The sequence below is a fragment of the Triticum urartu genome, chromosome 5 (assembly GCF_003073215.2).
Source record: "Triticum urartu cultivar G1812 chromosome 5, Tu2.1, whole genome shotgun sequence".
Classification (NCBI taxonomy): domain Eukaryota; kingdom Viridiplantae; phylum Streptophyta; class Magnoliopsida; order Poales; family Poaceae; genus Triticum; species Triticum urartu.
The window spans coordinates 506003689-506023817 of record NC_053026.1 but is presented as its reverse complement, the minus strand read 5'-3'; positions in this window follow the sequence as shown (position 1 = coordinate 506023817).

The following is a 20129-nucleotide window of genomic DNA, read 5'->3' as shown; positions in this document are numbered from 1 at the left end:
CCGGCCTGCCTGCACAAATGTGGCAACTATCGCCTCCTGGAACAACGACACTTCGGGTGACAAATTGCCCGCCTGCCTGCCGACCTCATCCCCACCCCCAGCCGCTCTGTTTTCTCCGCCGGCCCCTGGCCGTGGCCGTGGTCCATGGACGGACGACGGCGTGCTGGGATTTACCCTTTCCCCTCTTCTTTTTAGTAGACACATAGACATTGTAGAGTAGTAGTACAAAGTTGACACTTACTCCCCCTGTCTCATAATATATGAGCGTTTCTGACATTAATATAGTGTAAAAAACGTTCTTATATTGTGAGACTGTCTCATAATATACGAGCGTTTCTGACATTACTGTAGTATTAAAAATGTTCTTATATTGTGGGACGGAGGAAGAAGAGTATATATACAACCAACGATCCCGGCTTTGTTCGCACGTCGGTGTCGGAAAGAGACGCCGTCTTTCTATCCGAATAGCCAAGCCCGCAAGTCCGCCGCGACGTCGCTCTCTCCCCTCCTCCCTTTGGCCTTTCCGTTCTACTAATAAATTAGTTTGTTTGAAAACACGAAACAAAACTGCCGAGTCCAGCAACGGCCGCGCCCATTGTCTGTTGACAAGAGAAAAGTCAGGTACTCCTCCTCCTACTGTTTGCTTAGACCACGCCACAACGTTCCGCAGCGCGTGCCAGGGCAGGGGGGGACGTGTCTGTCTCGGCGTAGCCAATCCTTGTGGGCCACGTACGACGAAATGTGTGGTACTACTGCGATCACTCCGAGACTAGCCACAGTAGAGAGTAACATACACATATTCCTAGACTATGTTACTACTCTTTTTGGTCCTTTTTAGGGGTTGTTTGGTTCTAGGACTTGCATTGCCATACTTTGCCACACATTTTTGCCAAGCTTGTCTAAGATTAGTTCATCAAAATAAGAGCCATAAGTTGGCAAGCCTAAGGGAATCTTGCCACACGTTTTGAGTGTATGCCATGTGGGGCCCAAGTATGGCTTGCCTAAAGTGTGGCTTGAACCAAACACTCATCTAAGTTGGTCAAACTTACCTAACTTTAGGTGTGGCAATCTTTGGCAAAGTTAGTCACAAACCAAACAACCCCTTAGTTTGCATATAAGATTTGTCTGAAGTTAAGCCTCGTAAAGTTTGACCAACTTCATAGAAAAAAATATCAACATTCACAATGTGAAATCAATACCTGTTTATGCATTAAGACTTAAAGTTTCATATTGTATAAATTTAGCATGATAGATGTTAATATGTTTTCATATAAATATGGTTAAACTTTGAGAAGTTTGACTTCAGACAATTCTTATATGCAGAGTAAAAAGGACCGGAGGGAGTACCTTCATATTGGGTAGCAACATAATAATTGCATTGGGACATGTGATGTTATAGTAACTAGCTAAGTTACTCAAACTACCTCTCTCCTCATTAACTCATTGCAACATAAGACTACTCTATAGTGGGTAACTATGTTAATACTACCTTCATAGTGGGTACTAACATATGTGTTGTGTCATGCATCACTTCATTTATTAGGTTATAGACTCGTCTTTTCTTAATATGTGTGATGTTACAGTAACTTGCTATGTTACCACATGCCTCTCTTTTTGCATTAATTACATGCCACATCATCTATTTTTCTAGATAAGTGTGATGTTACCATCTATGTTATTCCCATTATGGGTAGTCTAAACAAATTTGCTGAGTTGGACTCGATGTTGCTGCTGAAGTTACCCCCGCTGTGACTAGTCTGAGAAGGTCTGGTCTGCGGCAAGTAAATGATGATCCATTCTTGACTTGCTTATTTCTGGAGTACCCCCTCCGGTATTTTTTTTAGTTCGCATATAAGCTTTGTTCGAAGTCAAGCCTCGTAATGTTTTACCAACTTTATAGAGCCTTGTCCCTCGCAAAAAAACTTTATAGAGAAAAATACCAAGTGGAATCGATATCATCAGATGCGTTATGACTTTAATTTTCATATTGTATAACTTTAGTATTATAGACGTCGATATTTTTCATACAAATATGATCAAATTGTTGATATTTGACTTAGAGTATTGTTTATATAAAAAGGACCGGTGGGAGCGAAAGTGCCTTTCTACTCCCGATCTCATTTGAGCGGTGAACAGTAAAATAAAAAAAATTAAAAAAAATCCAATTTTTTTGACAGAAACAATGACAAAAGTTCTAAGTGCTTGCAAAAATTCGTCATGAAATCACATTATGAAAGTAGCATTTTCAGAGCATCGATTTTGTTTTTTTTTCACGCCTTATAGGAATGTGATTTCATGACGAATTTTTGCAAGCAGTTAAAACTTTCGTCAATGTTTCTTGCAAAAAAATACTTTTTTTAAATTTTTTAAATTTTGTTTCCATTTTACTGTTCACCCGAGCTCAAGAAACTCCGTGTCCCGGTGGGAGTACTAACTCACTCTGCACTCACGGTCTCAAGATACACGCACAAATGGCACCTCATCACAGGTCTCAATTAGCTGACAAACGTGGCTCGAGTGGGGCCTCTCTCTCCCGGGCCCGCCAGCCATTACCTTCACCCGCCCCAGCATTCAAGGACAGATTCGCTATTGCTCCAACGAAAATTATATAAAAAAGGACAGGCAGATTCGCTATGAGAAAACAAAAACAAAAAAAGGATAGATGCTCTAATTCCCCAAGCAACAAAGAAAGAAAGAAAGAAAGAAAAAGGACAAATATATATTCTTTGACGAGGGCACACCCTGGAGGTAGTACGCATCCCCATCGGTCAGGATTTGTTGTCACGTCGCCGTAGATCCTAAGCTCAGCTCAGCTCAGCTCAGCTGTGATGCGTGATCTCATCTCTTTTGCCCCGACAACCCCCCCTGGTTGGCATCACAGCGCACAAAAATGGTATGTTTAATGCTCCCCTAAGCATGCATGGCATCATGGCCACACGCTGCTTTTACTCTAAAAAATAAAGTGGCCACTTGGTCCATGTGCTAATGGTAGTACTCCTACTATACGGCCCAGGCTTGGCTATGCCACATGCCAGCCAAGGTGTGGTGTGGTGTAGGTGTAGGAGGGAATCGGGGAATAGAAAAACTTGACCAGTTAGGGCAGGGCCGTACCAAGGAGCCACGCACAAACACAATTCTTGTTGTGTGTTTCAAAGCCGTGAATCTCTCCCATCTCCCATCTCCGCCAGCTTTGGCCCTGGCCCCGGAGATCTACCTAGATATTTTGGGTTGCGTCAAATAATCTACTGGAGACGGGGTACGGAGTACAGGCTATTTCTGTGTTGAGACCTGTGCTAAGCGTCATGGCGTGGCAAAGGCCATCGGCCAAAGAGGCCGCTACCCGTGGCAGGCCTTCCACCACACACCACGGAGATGTTCTTCCAGCTAGACTCCCTCGTCACGGAGCGCTGCTTTTCTGTCTGCCTTTCCACGGGTATCAGCGGTCGGCGCGTTAATGCTAGGAGTGTTTTTTTTTTCTTTCACTCTAGCTATATGTATAAGTGGAGCTACTTGTAAACTTGGGCAAGTCAATTTTCTGATCGTTGATTCTTTTGTTGAGATTTGATTTTCTTTTTCTCTTTGTCTATGTTGACTTTTTGACTTGCGCCTATTCAGGTTAAGTAGAAAAATAGGTCGATTTTTCTACGGGGCTTGAAGCCGGTTAAAAATTGCATGTTTTTTATCTGTATGTGTTTTTCTTTTATTTTATTTTTATTTTTAATCGTTTTCTTTCTACATGGATTATTTTGGCATTTGTACCAATGAATTGTATACATATGCAATTATTAGACATAATGTGTTTGAATTACAGTAGTGTGTGAAAATGCATTATTATATGCTTATTCTTTGCATATTTAAAAAGTGCAATTTTTTTACTAGTGCAAAGTTGTGTGCAAATTATTAATTCATAATTTCCTACAAAATTTCATTATTTTGATCTTGTTTTAGTTTTTAGTTCATTTTCTTTCTTTGAAGGGGTAATACCAATGCCACTAATTCATTCTTTCTTAGAAAACTTTATTATTTTTATATTGTTTTAGTTCTTATTTCACTTCCTTTCTTCTTTAAGGGTAATAGAAACATCACTAATTCATTCCTTCTTAGTTTTTTTTGCAAAATTTCACTATTACATGCTTATTCTTTGCATATTTAGAAAGTGCAAGTCCAGTGCAAAGTTATGTGCAAGTTTTTTATTATCATTTTCTTTCTTCTAAAAGGGTAATACCAATGCCACAAATTCATTCTTCCTTTGAAAACATTATAATTTTGATATTGTTTTAGTTTTTACTTCATTTTCTTTCTTCTGAAATGGTAATATGAATGCCACTAATTTTTCTTTCTTAGAAAAATTCATTATTTTAATTTTAGTTTAGTTTTAATTTGTTTCGTAATACCATCGTCACGAATTCATTCCTTCTTACGAAACTTTTTTTTGCGAAATTTCACTACTATATGCTTATTACTGCATATCCTAGAAAAGTGTATTTTTTGTATAAATAATGTGCAATTTTTGTCATTATTTGTTTTTCAAAATTTTCAACTTGTTTCTCCCTAAAGGGTAGTACCAATGCCACTAATTCAACTTTTGGTAGAAAATTCACTATTTTGATTTTTGTTTTAGTTTTTATTCCATTTCCTTTCTTCTTTAAGAGAAATACAAATGCCACTAATTCTTTCCTTCTTATGAAACTTATTTTTTGTGAAAAATCCACTATTATATTCTTGTTCCAACATATGATAAAAAAACACAATTTCTGTGTAAATTGTGTGTAAAAAATTGTAAGTATTTGTATTAATCTTTTACATTTTTTTCTTAAAGGATAATATCAGTGCCACTAATTTATTTTTTCTTATTAAATTTATTATTTCATTGTTTTACTTTTCATTTCATTATATTCCTTCTTTAAGGTAAGATACCAATGTAACTAATTCCAACACTTTTGTCATGAATGCAAATGACATGCACATATAGGTGATGTTTTTCCGAACATTTTGATATCCTGCTTGTATTTTTTTTTGAATTAGCATGAAGTTTTTATGAAGTTTTCTAAGTGATGGTCAAGCGGTCAAAGGGCGAAAGCATAAGAGGAGTGGAGTGGCTTGGGCAGAACCGAGGTTTTTTGGAAACTAGGGGTAAAACTGCCGAGTAGGACCCAACTAGGGGCATCAAATTAATTATCCCTTTTTGTGAAAATTCCATTATTATATGCTTATTTTTGCATATTATGAAAAACATAATTCTTGCACAAATTTTATCTTTATCTGTTTTATTGTTTTATTTTCATTTTTCTGAAATTGTAATACCAATGTCATTAATTCATTCTTTAAATAAAACTTCATTATAATGATTTTGTTTCAATTTTTTATTTTTCTTTGTTTACAAAATAAAATTATGATGTTGCGTCGAGTGGGTGCAGTTTGAACGGAGGCGGTGTAACAACAATGTGAAGGGCATCCTAATTGTTCAGTCTCGGTGACATTGTACGATGCACATGCAACATACGGGCGGCATGAGAATAAGACTAGGAAGAACTAACGTTTTAGTGTTAAGTGGCTGCATGAGGGCCGAGAAGCCATTGCTAATCATAACCATTAGCTAAACGTAGTGTTAATTGCTTGGTTCTGACGGAGCTAGCTGGTTCATGCATCAACCTCATGCAGTTTGCTGTGGACTAAAGACAACAAAGTAGCAGAATCACATCAGGATCTGGGATACATACACATCATAGTTTGGCAAGCTCAGTTGTGTAAGAGGAGAGAGGGGATGTTATGATCCATAAGTATATGAAATCAAACGTAGTTCTTTCGATAAGTAAGTGTGTTCACTGAACGAGGAGCAGAAGGAATTAATAAGCGGTTTTCAACAAAGTATTCATGCTGTAAGAAAGTTGTGTCAGATAGTTTGATAGCAAGATAATTGATAACAAATAACAAGTGTTGGAAATATTCCCTAGAAAGTTTGTTATGAAAGTCATCAAGAACGAGGAAATCCGAAAACACACCATCCGCCTAGACCATAGCGCTGAAAGACCGAGCCCACATCCCAAATCACGTCGGGCATGCGAGCGTCTGACTCAGCGTGCGCTTCGATCGCACCTTGACAAGTTCTTTCCTTCATGCAAGGTGACTGTCGGGTTGTGGCATGGCCTCTTTCCATCGCATTCCCTTGGCTAGATATCGTGCTTTGTGATGTATGCCTGGTATTTAGATTTTGTGGTCTGCCCGGGTGGTCGCGAGTCAACTTAGTTGCTCTGAGTGGGAGTCCTGGGTTCCAATGGTTAGACTCGATGTTGTGTAACCCTGGCTGGCCAAAGAATGTGGGCAACGATTATTGTTGTCGGTCATTGGTAAGTACATGCTGGATACAAATGCAATACAAACATAATTATTTGTAGATAATTGGTGAAAAATATGCTTCAAATCTCCTGCATAATGTTCAGTGTGCAATTGTTCCAGAATACCAATACGAATCTCATAACAAATATTTTCAGTAGGTGGGGGCTCCTTCCTAACCACTTCAACACGTGGAGAGGTCATCCCAAACAAACTTCTCAAATGATTATTTTTCATAGTAGCAAACAAGAATATAAATCGACACGAACGATAAAAGTTTCCTTACTAAAGTCCACTTACCAAGAGTGTTACATTCCCCGAAAACAATGCCAGAAAATAGTCTTGATGACTAACAAGTATAGGAAATCAATCGTAATCCTTTCAATAAGTAAGAGTGTAGAATCCAACGAGGACAGAAAGAGTTGACAAGCAGTTTTTATCAAGGTTTCACTGCAAGTGTTGTAAGATAGTTTTGATAGATAGTTTGTAACCAACTAGCAAGTAACAAAAGTATTACAGTGCAGCAAGTGGCCCAATCCTTAATGGTGCTAAGGACAAGCCGATGGTGATTCTTATAGTGACTAAAACACTCTTGAGGAGACACGAGAATCTCGCCAAGTTACTTTCACCATGATTCATTAAGTTACCATTCATTGCTTTGATAAGTATTATGTGGGTGGACCGGATCTAAGGTGTTGCCCTAACATGAACACATACCTACTTATGATTGTACCCTCCATGCAAGCATCTGCAACTACAAAGAAGTAATTGGGATAAAATTAACCATGACATTAAACAGTTGGATCCAAAACCATCCCATCATGAGTTAATTCACAAACAAGGTATTGGGTTTTATCACTCCCGTAACCCATCATCTACGAACTACTTCCACGATGCCTTCCTTAGGCCCAAAGATGGTGAAGTGTCATGTAGTCGACTTTCACATAACACCACCAGAGAAAGAACAACACAACATATCATCAAACCATTGAACAATACCCAACTTCACATGATTACTAATAACAAGACTTATCTCGTCTTCTCAAAACCTAATGAAACTACTCACAACTCATCAAATGGATCATGATCAGTAGATACAAATATATGATGAACAATCTAAACACAACAATCTTTCGCCAATAATTCTCATATGCATCAACTACAAGGTGTAATCAACACACATAAACACTCCTAGGTACCAATCTGAGGTTTCATACAAGGATTGAACACAAAAGAAGAACTAGGGTTTGGAGATGAGATGGTGCTAGTGAAGATGTTGATCCCCACGATAAAAAGGCTGTTGGTAATGATGAAAGTTTCGATTTCCACCTCCTGAAGGGAAGTTTCCCCGACATAGTTGCTTCCCGGAGAGCAAAAATGTTCCCGCCAAGTTCCGCCTCGCAGACATCTGCGGAAAGTCCCGAGGATTTTCTATGATTTGTTTTCTAGGGCAAATGTAATTTTATAGCCCAAGGACGTCGGGAGAGGGGCCAAGGGGGCCCCACATGGCTATGTGGCATGCCCTAGGGTGGCGGCGCACCACCAGGATGTGTGATCCCTAAGTGGCCCCCTCTGGCCCATTCTTGCTTCATAATTCTTCATATATTTTGAAATAATTCTCCAATAATCCATGCTGCCTTTTGAGCTCTCGGGAATTGATTTTTTCCTTTGTTGCATTTTAGGTCAAGAATTCCATTTGTCCGACAATCCCCTCTCTTTGTATCCCTTACATTTTAAGTGAGAGAGGCATTAGAATTGCATCATATTGTGAAATATGTCATTGAAATAGGATAAATTATAGTAGAAAATAATGATGCAAAATGGATGTATTAGACATAGTCAGCGCAAATGTTATGGGCAGAGATGGTGGAGCCATAGGAGACCCCTCAAAGACATCTGAATAAGGAGGCATCTGCTCATCGATGATAGTTGGGAGTCCTCAACATAGGACGCTGGAAACTCACTCTCGGACAGGACAATGGCCTGACTAAACTCTCGTGTGCTCATCTCCTATAGTTGTTCGCTTCGGGAAGAGTGGAGCACACTACCCATGGACAGTACGGACGAGCGCCACAAATAGATAGTATGAAGAAGCACTACACATGGACAATATGAACAAACTATAGGGTCAAAAGTATGTCTAGAGGGGGGGGGGTGATTAGACTACTGATACGTCTCCATTGTATATACCTTTTCGAACTCTTTTGCCCTTGTTTTGGACTCCAATTTGCATGATTTGAATGGAACTAACCCGGACTGACGCTGTTTTCAGCAGAATTGTCTTGGTGTTATTTTTGTGTAGAAATAAAAGTTCTCGGAATGACCTAAAAATTTACGGAGAATATTTTTGGAATATATAAAAATATTGGCGAAAGAATCAACCAGAGGGGCCCCAACCATTGGCCACAAGAATGGGGGACGCCCCCATAGGGCGTGCCCTGGTGGCTTGTGGGCCCCCTAGACCTCCTCCGACCCTAACTCGAACGCTATATATTCACATCTTCGAAGAAAAAAATAGAGAGAAGGATTCATCGCGTTTTACGATACAAAGTCGCCGCCGTCTCCCGTTCTTCATCGCGAGGGCTGATCTGGAGTCTGTTTAGGGCTCCAGAGAGGGGGATTCGTCGTCATCATCATCACCAACCTTCCTTCATCACCAATTTCATGATGCTCATCGCCGTGCATGAGTAATTCCATCGCAGGCTTGCTGGACGATGATGGGTTGGATGAGATTTATCATGTAATCGAGTTAGTTTTGTTAGGGTTTGATCCCTAGTATCCACTATGTTCTGAGATTGATGTTGCTATGACTTTGCTATGCTTAATGCATGTCACTAGGGCCCGAGTGCCATGCTTTCAGATATGAACATATTATGTTTTCATGAATATATTTGTGTTCTTGATCCTATCTTGCAAGTTGTAGACACCTATCACGAGTTATGATCCGCATACCTCAAGGTGACAATAATTGGGATTCTTTTCGGTGATTACCGTAGTTTGAGGAGTTCATGTATTCACTAAGTGCTAATGTTTTGTTCCGGTTCTCTATTAAAAGGAGGCTTTAATATCCCTTAGTTTCCATTAGGACCCCGCTGCCACGGGAGGGTAGGACAAAAGATGTCATGCAAGTTCTTTTCCATAAGCACGTATGACTGTATACGAAATACATGCCTACATTATATTGATGAATTGGAGCTAGTTCTGTGTCACCCTAGGTTATAACTGCTACATGATGAATATCATCTGACACAATTATCATTGCCGATCCATTTCCTATGAGCTTTTCACATATTGATCTTTGCTTAGTTACTTCCGTTGCTACTGTTACAATCACTACAAAACTACTACTGTTACTTTTGCCACTGTTATTGTTACTTCCATACTACTTTACTACTAAATATTTTGCTCCAGATATTAAGTCTTTTAGGTGTGGTTGAATTGACAACTCAGCTGCTAATACTTGAGAATATTCTTTGGCTCCCTTTTGTGTGCAATCAATAAATTTGGGTTGAGTACTCTACCCTCGAAAAATGTTGCGATCCCCTATACTTGTGGGTTATCAAGACCTTTTTCTGGCGCCGTTGCCGGGGCGCATAGCTCTATTTTCTGAGTCACTTGGGATTTATATCTGTTGACCACTATGAGGAATTTGAAAGATAATCGAACCAAGATTCATCTAGCTCTGCACTTGATTCACCTTCTGTTTGAGTAAGCTTGTGACACCTACACTTGCTATTGATTCTGATATGTCGCATGTTATTGATGATGCTACTTCTACTATGAATGATGCTTATGATGGGTTTCGTAGTAATTTCAAAAATTTTCCTACGCACACGCAAGATCATGTGATGCATAGCAATGAGGGGGGGGGTGTGATCTACATACCTAGTAGATCACAACGGAAGAGTTTGGTTGATGTAGTCGTACGTCTTCACGATCCGACCGATCAAGCACCGAAACTATGGCACCTCCGAGTTCTAGCACACGTTCAGCTCGATGACGATCCCCGGACTCCGATCCAGCAAAGTGTCGGGGAAGAGTTCCGTCAACACGACGGCGTGGTGACGATCTTGATGCACTACAACAGCAGGGCTTCGCCTAAACTCCGCTACAGTATTATCAAGGACTATGGTGGCTGGGGGCGCCGCACATGGCTAAGGAAAAGATCACGTGGATCAACTTGTGTGTTCTAGGGTGCCTCTGCCTCAGTATATAAAGGACCAAAGGGGGGGGGAGGCTGGCCGGCCACATAGGGCGCGCCAGGAGAGTCCTACTCCCTCTGGGAGTAGGATTCCCCCCCATCCTAGTTGGACTAGGACTTGTGGAGGGGGGAAAAGAGAGAGAGGGGCCGCCCCCCTCTCCTTGTCCAATTCGTACCAAGGGAGGGGAGGGGCGCGCGGCCCATGTAGGGCTGCCTCTTCTCTTTTCCACTAAGGCCCATCATGGCCCATTTAGCTCCCGGGGGGTTCCGGTAACCTCCCAGTACTCCGGTAAAATCCCGATTTTACCCGGAACACTTCCGATATCCAAACATAGGCTTCCAATATATCAATCTTTATGTCTTGACCATTTCGAGACTCCTCGTCATGTCCGTGATCACATCCGGGACTCCGAACAACCTTCGGTACATCAAAATGCATAAACTCATAATATAACTGTCATCGAAACCTTAAGCGTGCGGACCCTACGGGTTCGAGAACAATGTAGACATGACCGAGACATGTCTCCGGTCAATAACCAATAGCGGGACCTGGATGCCCATATTGGCTCCTACATATTCTACGAAGATCTTTATCGGTCAGACCGCATAACAACATACGTCGTTCCCTTTGTCATCGGTATGTTACTTGCCCGAGATTCGATCGTCGGTATTCCAATACCTAGTTCAATCTCGTTACCGGCAAGTCTCTTTACTCGTTCTGTAATACATCATTACGCAACTAACTCATTTAGTTGCAATGCTTGCAAGGCTTAAGTGATGTGCATTACCGAGAGGGCCCAGAGATACCTCTCCGACAATCGGAGTGACAAAACCTAATCTCGAAATACGCCAACCCAACATGTACCTTTGGAGACACCTGTAGTACTCCTTTATAATCACCCAGTTACGTTGTGACGTTTGGTAGTACCCAAAGTGTTCCTCCGGTAAACGAGAGTTGCATAATCTCATAGTTATAGGAACATGTATAAGTCATGAAGAAAGCAATAGCAACATACTAAACGATCGGGTGCTAAGCTAATGGAATGGGTCATGTCAATCAGATCATTCTCTTAATGATGTGATCCCGTTAATCAAATAACAACTCATTGTTCATGGTTAGGAAACATAACCATCTTTGATTAACGAGCTAGTCAAGTAGAGGCATACTAGTGACACTTTGTTTGTCTATGTATTCACACATGTATTATGTTTCCGGTTAATACAATTCTAGCATGAATAATAAACATTTATCATGATTATAAGGAGATAAATAATAACTTTATTATTGCCTCTAGGGCATATTTCCTTCAGCTTATGATGCTACTACTTTGCATGATAAAACTGTGCCACTGGGTGAATTGCTTGATGAACACCTTGCTAGAGTTAAAACTATTGATTATGGTGAGGATGCTATATTTTTGAAACTGAAAACTTTGAAACACTTGATAAGACTAGCTCTCCTAGATATGAACTTCCTGTTATACCTGAGGGTTATGTTATGGATGGAGAGGTAGCTAGGGACTTTCTTGCTTGTAAGTATAGAGATGGTCTTAAGAAATTACTATGCAAGTGGAAAGAAAAATCTTTGAATGCTAGAATGCAATATGATCCTAAGTTTGCTACTTCACCTATCTTTGTTACTGATAAGGATTATGAATTCTCTGTCGATCCTGAGTTAATTACTTTGGTTGAATCTGATCCTTTCCATGGTTATGAATCTGAAACTGTTGTGGCACATCTTACTAAATTGAATGATATAGCCACCCTATTTGCTAATCAGGAAAAAATCGCTATTACTATATTCTCAAGTTGTTTTCTTTCTCACTAAAGGGTGATGCTAAGATATGGTTTAATTCTCTTGCTCCTGGTTTTGTGCGTAGTCCCGAGGATATGATTTATTACTTTTCAGAAAAATATTTTCCTGCTCATAAAGTACGAGATACATTCCTCCACTCACAAAATGCCTTGGTTGATGAGATTTGAGCCTTATAAACCGGAAAGAAGGGAGTACCCCATGTAGTCGCACTTAAGACGGTCGTGCCCCTCCCCTAGCACCGGTCGCCCTTCCGGCCCCGACGGCCACCCTCCCCCTCCCGCCGGCCACCACTCCGGTACCGGCCTCCACCTCCCGATGGGCTCGCAGGTCTCACTGAGTGCTTCCTCCACGCCGTCTAGGACCCTGCTGCCCTCCCCGCTCAGGCCACCCTTCCGCTCCGTTGTCGTCGACCTCAAGGTCCTAGACACGACTTTCGGCCCTATTGTCCAGGGGGTTGGACGGGGGGGGGGGGCTCGCGCCTTGTGCCTCCTCCGGCCTATGAGGCGTGGCAGACCAAGACAAGTCGCCTCCGCCCGCGGAGCCCTGGCCCCCCACCCCTCCAGCCCCACACCGTCAGCTTTCGCCTACCCTTCCCTCCTCCAGGCCGCCCTTCATGGCCTGTGCTACAACTATGGAAATGACTGACATATCTCACGTGATTGCACGAACGAGATGGTCTGTGTCCGGTGCAACCGCATCGGCCACTGATACATCCCCAATGTATCTATAATTTTTGTTTGTTCCATGTTGTTATATTATCAATCTTGGATGTTTTATAATAATTTTATATCATTTTTTGGTACTAACCTATTGACGTAGTGCCAAGTGCCAGTTGTTGTTTTTTGCATGTTTTTTACATCGCAGATAATCAATAACAAATGGAGTCCAAACACAGCGAAACATTTTGTGGACTTTTTTTGGACCAGAAGACAACCAATGGGCCGAAGAAGCACTTGGGGGCTACTCCGAGGGGAGCACAACCCACCAGGGCACGCCTGGGGGCCCAGGCGCGCCCTGGTGGGTTGTGCCCACCTCTGGTGCCCCCCGGACCGCCTCTTTACTCTATAAATACCCCAATATCCCAGAAACCCTAGGGGAGTCGGCGAAAATCAATTCCAGCCGCTGCAGAGTCCAGAACCACCAGATCCAATCTAGACACCATCACAGAGGGGTTCACCACTTCCATAGGTGCCTCTCCGATGATGCATGAGTAGTTCTTTGTAGACCTTCGGGTCCGTAGTTAGTAGCTAGATGGCTTCCTCTCTCTCGTTTGATTCTCAATACAATGGTCTCTTGGAGATCCATATGATGTAACTCTTTTGCGGTGTGTTTGTTGGGATCCGATGAACTTTGAGTTTATGATCCGATCTATCTCTTTTTATCCATGAAAGTTATTTGAGTTTCTTTGATCTCTTATATGCATGATTGCTTATAGCCTCGTATGTCTTCTCCAATATTTGGGTTTTGTTTGGTCAACTTGATCTATTTATCTTGCAATGGGAAGAGGTGCTTTGTAGTGGGTTCGATCTTACGGTGCTTGATCCCAGTGACAGAAGGGGAACCGACACGTATGTATTGTTGCTACTAAGGATAAAACGATGGGGTCTATTTCTACACAAATAGATCTTGTCTACATCATGTCATCGTTCTTATTGCATTACTTCATTTCTCCATGAACTTAATACACTAGATGCATGCTGGATAGCCGTCGATGTGTGGAGTAATAGTAGTAGATGCAGGTAGGAGTCGGTCTACTAATCTTGGACGTGATGCATTTGTAATGATCATTGCCTGAATATCGTCATGAGTATTTGAAGTTCTATCAATTGCCCAACAGTAATTTTTTCACCCACCGTTTGCTATTTTTCTCGAGAGAAGCCACTAGTGAAACCTACGCCCCCCGGTCTCTTCTACATATTATTTGCCTTTGCGATCTATTTTCCTTTGACTTTATTTTCAGATCTACTAAATCAAAAAATACAAAAATACCTTGCTGCAATTTATTCTTATTTATTAATCTACTACAATTTATTCACGTCCGTTTTGCCTATCTTGGGTACCGTACCCGAAATGGATTGACAACCCCTTTTACACATCAGGTTGCGAGTATTTGTTATTTGTGTGCAGGTGCTGATTACGTTGTGTTGCTTGGTTCTCCTACTGGTTCGATAACCTTGGTTTCATCACTGAGGGAAATACCTACCGTCGCTGTGCTGCATCATCCCTTCCTCTTTGGGGGAATACCGACGTAGCTTCAAGCCGCTATCAAAAGGAATTTCTGGCGCCATTGCCGGGGAGGATCATCTACATATACCAGGTTCCTAATCACAAATCTCATCTCCTTGCAATTTACATTATTTGCCATTTGCCTCTCGTTTTTCTCTCCCCCACTTCACAAAACTTTGCCATTTTATTCTCCCTCTTTTTTGTTCGCCGTTTTCTTGTCAGATCTATTTTTGTGTGCAATCTTGTTTGCCGTTATTGTCATTATGGATAGTTCTTCCTCTATTGCATGTACTCCCAAGAACGAGGTTCTCAACTTTAAACAAAACAGAGGAGAAAATTTAAAAGATGCATGGTATAGAATTTGCAATGCTCATAATAGATCTATCCGTAAGCAATCTACTGTTATTCTTCTTCGTTGCTTTTATGTGGGCATCACCACTTGGTATAGATTTGTCCTTGATACGATTACCAGTGGAAATTTCTTGATGTGTCCCTCTCTTGATGCTTTCAATGCCATGGGAAATTTAGTGGGTTCACCACCTCTTATGGTTAATGAAACAACTTTGACTCTTGAACATGTTATGGAAAGATTAGATGCTATTGAAAAGAAAATGCTTACTGAAGAACATATTGAGAACTTGGATAAAAAGATGCATAATTTTGCTACTAAGATTGGGTCAAAAGTGGGAGAAGTTTTTAAGTTGTTAAAGGAAAAGGGGACCATAATTCATGAAAGAATTGAAGAAAGTCTGTCTCGGATTGATAAACTAGAAGAAATCTTTAGTAATTTGAGCATGGCTTTTGCTTCCGCTAAAACTATTGAAAAAACTCCCGTAAAGATTGGCAAGACTACTCAAGTTACTAAGAACAAGGGTGCAACTTCTAGTAATAGTAAAGAAGATCTTAAGATGATTAGCATCCACCCGGATTTTGTTGAAGTTATAAGAGATCCCTTTGGCAAGAATGAATTCTTTAAAATTGTTCCTAGAAGTATTGTCATTGAAGATCTTTATGCTAAATCTTTGAAGAATTCTAAGTGTTTGATTGAAGAGTTGCACAAAGATGACAAAACTTAGATCCTTGCTTTATGCCTAGCTAAGGGCGTGAAACAATAGCGCTCGTTGGGAGGCAACCCAATGAATAAAATTTATTTTTGCGTTTTGCTTTCTGTTTTTGAGTGTTAGCACAATTATGCTACTATTATAATTGTGTTTTTATGTTTTAATTACTGTTTGTGCCAAGTAAAGCCTTTAGGATCTTCTTGGGTGATAGTTGTTTGATCTTGCTAAAAAACAAAAACTTTTGCGCTCGCGAAAATAATTTTAATTTTTAACCAGAGAGCGATAAAATACCCATTCGTTTTGTCGTAGATTAATATACAAATTTCCCAGGTCATCCTAATTGTTTAGAGTTTTTGGAGTTACAGAAGTATTCAAAATATCCAGATTGCTACATAATGTTTTGTTTTTGATAGATTCGGTTTTCTTTGTGTTGTGTGCTTGTTTTGATGATTCTATGGTTTTATTTGATGAACTTTTGCCATAGAAAAGTTGGAATATAGTAGATATAATGCAAGAACAAAATATGAATTGGTTTGCTACAACACTTATAGTAGTGATTTGTTTTCTTATACTAACGGATCTCACGAAGGCTTTTGTTGAGTTTTGTGTGATTGAAGTTTTTAAGTTTTGGGTTATCTTACGATGAATGAAGGAATAAGGAGTAAGAAGAGCCTAATCTTGGGGATGCCCCGGCATCCCAAGCTATTATCCAAAAGAGAGCAAGCAACTAAGCTTGGGGATGCCCCGAGTGGCATCCCCTCTTTCTTCTAATGACCTATATTTTTATTCGTCACATACTATATGTCTTGCTTGGAGCGTCTTGTATGATATGAGTCTTTGCTTGTTTTATTTTGTGTTTTTAGTCTTGATCCCTTGCTGGACACACCTATTTGAGAGAGCCAAAATTATGCCATGACTTGTTAGAATTGCTCTCTATGCTTCACTTAATTTTTTATAAGCTATGGATTTGCTCTAGTGCTTCACTTATATCTTTTTGAGCACAGTGTGCTTTAGTATTTTTGAAGAAATGCTCTCTTGCTTCACTTAAATTTATTTGAGAGTTAGTAATTTTTTAAGAAATTCTCTCTTGCTTCACTTAAATTATTTTGAGAGAAAGAAATATTATGCTTATGATCTTCACTTATATTTGTTTGAGCTTACCAAAAGCAACACATGAAAATTAGTTCCAAAGTGATAGATATACAAGAAGTATATAGTAAAAACTTTCATGAATATCATTGGACAAAATAAACTTGATTCTTAGTTATAGTTTTGAGATATGATGATGTGATATGTGAGTCATCTTGATGAGTAATTATGCTTTAGTAAGAATATTGGTGTTAAGGTTTGTCATTCCCTATGCAAGCATGAAAGTCAATAGTCATGCAATGAAATTATATCCTACTTGTGGTGCATTATTCGGTGTTAATTATGCTTAATGCTCGCTTATGAGATTATTCGTTTCTTAGTTGGTCGCTTCTCAATCTTTTGCTAGCCTTCATTTTGCACTAAGTATGATCACTACTTGTGCATCCAAAATCCTTTAAACCAGTTTTGCCACATGAGTCCACTATATCTACCTATATGTGGTATTATTTTACCGTTCTAAGAAAATTTCTATGTGCCATCTCTAATATTCAAAATAAACTTCTCTTTTTTGTGCTCATACCGCTCGCGAGGCGGTGAGGGGTGGCTAATATTTTTCATGCTAGATGTGTTATTCTCACGATGAGTGTTTATTCACTTGTCATTGCACGAGAGTAAGGCAAAGGTTTTAGGGATGCCCAGTCCCGAAATGAAAAATGAATTTACATTATGTTGTCAAATAATAAATTTCTTGGAAAGTGTTGGTATGGAAGGCACCCGTGGATACGGTTAGCCATGGAAAGTGAAAGTATGGTGGAAAAAGGACTAAACTTTAATTTCTGTTTGGGAACTGCCTATGATATATCTAGCATGGAAAGTGTTGGGAACTCTAAGTCGTTTTCGTTGGTGGGAAAAGTATGCCTCTCAAAATGTTTTTATCCCTCAATTTTTGCTTTGAGCTCTGGCACCTCTACAAATCCCTACTTCCCTCTGCGAAGGGCCTTTCATTTACTTTATGCAATTTTTATTTTTGAATTTGAGTCTCCATCTTCTCTTATAAAGCATCAATTAGGGGCACTATGATCGTACTTGAGCATTGGGTGTAGTTAATATGCGAGTGTGTTTCATGAATGGATCAATGATTGAGAATGATGGTCTAGGGATAGCTTATTTTAGCGTTGATATTTTGAAAGACATGGTTGCTTGTTGATATGCTTGAGTATTTAAGTTATCATGTCAAAACTAGACTATTGCTTTGAACAATATAAAAGTCGAAATGTCCATGCTATAAAGAAAATAATATGATATGACATGTTATGAAGCATTCCACATCAAATTTTTTATTTTTATCATTTACCTACTCGAGGGCGAGCAGTAATTAAGCTTGGGGATGCTGATACGTCTCCAACGTATCTATAATTTTTTATTTTTCCATGCTGTTATAGTATCAATCTTGGATGTTTTATAATCATTTTATAGTCATTTTATATCATTTTTTGGTACTAACCTATTGACATAGTGCCAAGTGCCACTTGCTGTTTTTTTTGCATGTTTTTACATCGCAGATAATCAATACCAAACGGAGTCCAAAAACAATGAAACTTTTTGTGGATTTTTTGGGACCAGAAGACAACCAATGGGCCGAAGAAGCACCTGGGGGCTGCTCCGAGGGGAGCACAACCCACCAGGGCACGCCTAGGGGCCCATGCGCGCCATGGTGGGTTGTGCCCACCTCGGGTGCCCCCGGACCGCCTCTTTACTCTATAAATACCTCAATATTCCAGAAACCCTAGGGGAGTCGGTGAAAATCAATTCCAGCCGCCGCAGAGTCCAGAACCACGAGATCCAATCTAGACACCATCATGGAGGGGTTCACCACTTCCATCGGTGCCTCTCCAATTATGCGTGAGTAGTTCTTTGTAGACCTTCTGGTCCGTAGTTAGTAGCTAGATGGCTTCCTCTCTCTCGTTTGATTCTTAATACAATAGTCTCTTGGAGATCCATACGATGTAACTCTTTTGCGGTGTGTTTGTTGGGAGCTGATGAACTTTGAGTTTATGATCCGATCTATCTCTTTTTATCCATGAAAGTTATTTGAGTTTCTTTGATCTCTTATATGCATGATTGCTTATAGCCTCGTATTTCTTCTCCTATATTTGGATTTTGTTTAGCCAACTTGATCTATTTATCTTGCAATGGGAATAGGTGCTTTGTAGTGGGTTCGATCTTACAGTGCTTGATCCCAGTGACAGAAGGGGAACTGACACCTATGTATCGTTGCTACTAAGGATAAAATGATGGGGCCTATTTCTACATAAATAGATGTTGTCTACATCATTTCATCATTCTTATTGCATTACTCCATTTCTCCATGAACTTAATACACTAGATGCATGCTAGATAGCGGTCGATGTGTGGAGTAATAGTAGTATATGTTGGCAGGAGTCGGTCTACTAATATTGGACGTGATGCCTATGTAATGATCATTGCCTAGATATCATCATGAGTATTTGAAGTTCTATCAATTGCCCAACAGTAATTTGTTCACCCACCATTTGCTATTTTTCTCGAGAGAAGCCACTAGTGAAACCTACGACCCCGGGTCTCTTCTACATATTATTTGCCCTTGCGATCTATTTTCCTTTGCCTTTATTGTCAGATCTACTAAATCCAAAAATCCAAAAATACCTTGCTGCAATTTATTCTTATTTATTTTATTTGGCGTTCGATCTATCAATCTACTACAATTTATTCACGTTCGTTTTGCCTATCTTTGGCGCCGTACCTGAAAGGGATTGACAATCCCTTTTACACGTCGGGTTGCGAGTATTTTTTATTTGTGTGCAGGTGCTGATTTCGTTGTGTTGCTTGGTTCTCCTATTGGTTCGATAACCTTGGTTTTATCACCGAGGGAAAAACTACCGTCGCTGTGCTGCATCATCCCTTCCTCTTTGGGGAAATACCGACGTAGCTTCAAGCCGCTATCAGCCACATCACGTGGGACTGCACATGGAGGCGGGTCTCGCCGCCGCTGGACTTCCAGGCCCCTCCCTGCCCGCCGGCGTGCCCCACATTGGCTGCTTAGCACTGGACCTATGTGGTCAGAATGAAGAAGGACAAAGCCAGACACCTCGGGCCTCGATGCATGTGGGGTCTGTCGAGATTGTGGTGCAGCAGAGGATTGGCCAGGAACTGCCGCAGGAGGGCCATCCTGAGGGATCATAAGTCGATCCCGCGTGTAGCCCCACCCCCTTGGCGCTTTCTGTCGCGTGGCCCGAGGAATGAGGGGGGGGGGAGAATGCTGGGCAGGTGGATTCCACGCTCCTGTCCCCGCATGCCACGCAGATTGAGGAATGAGGACCGTGGATTGGATGGGGATTTCAGTTTCTTATTGGGATTGGGCTCG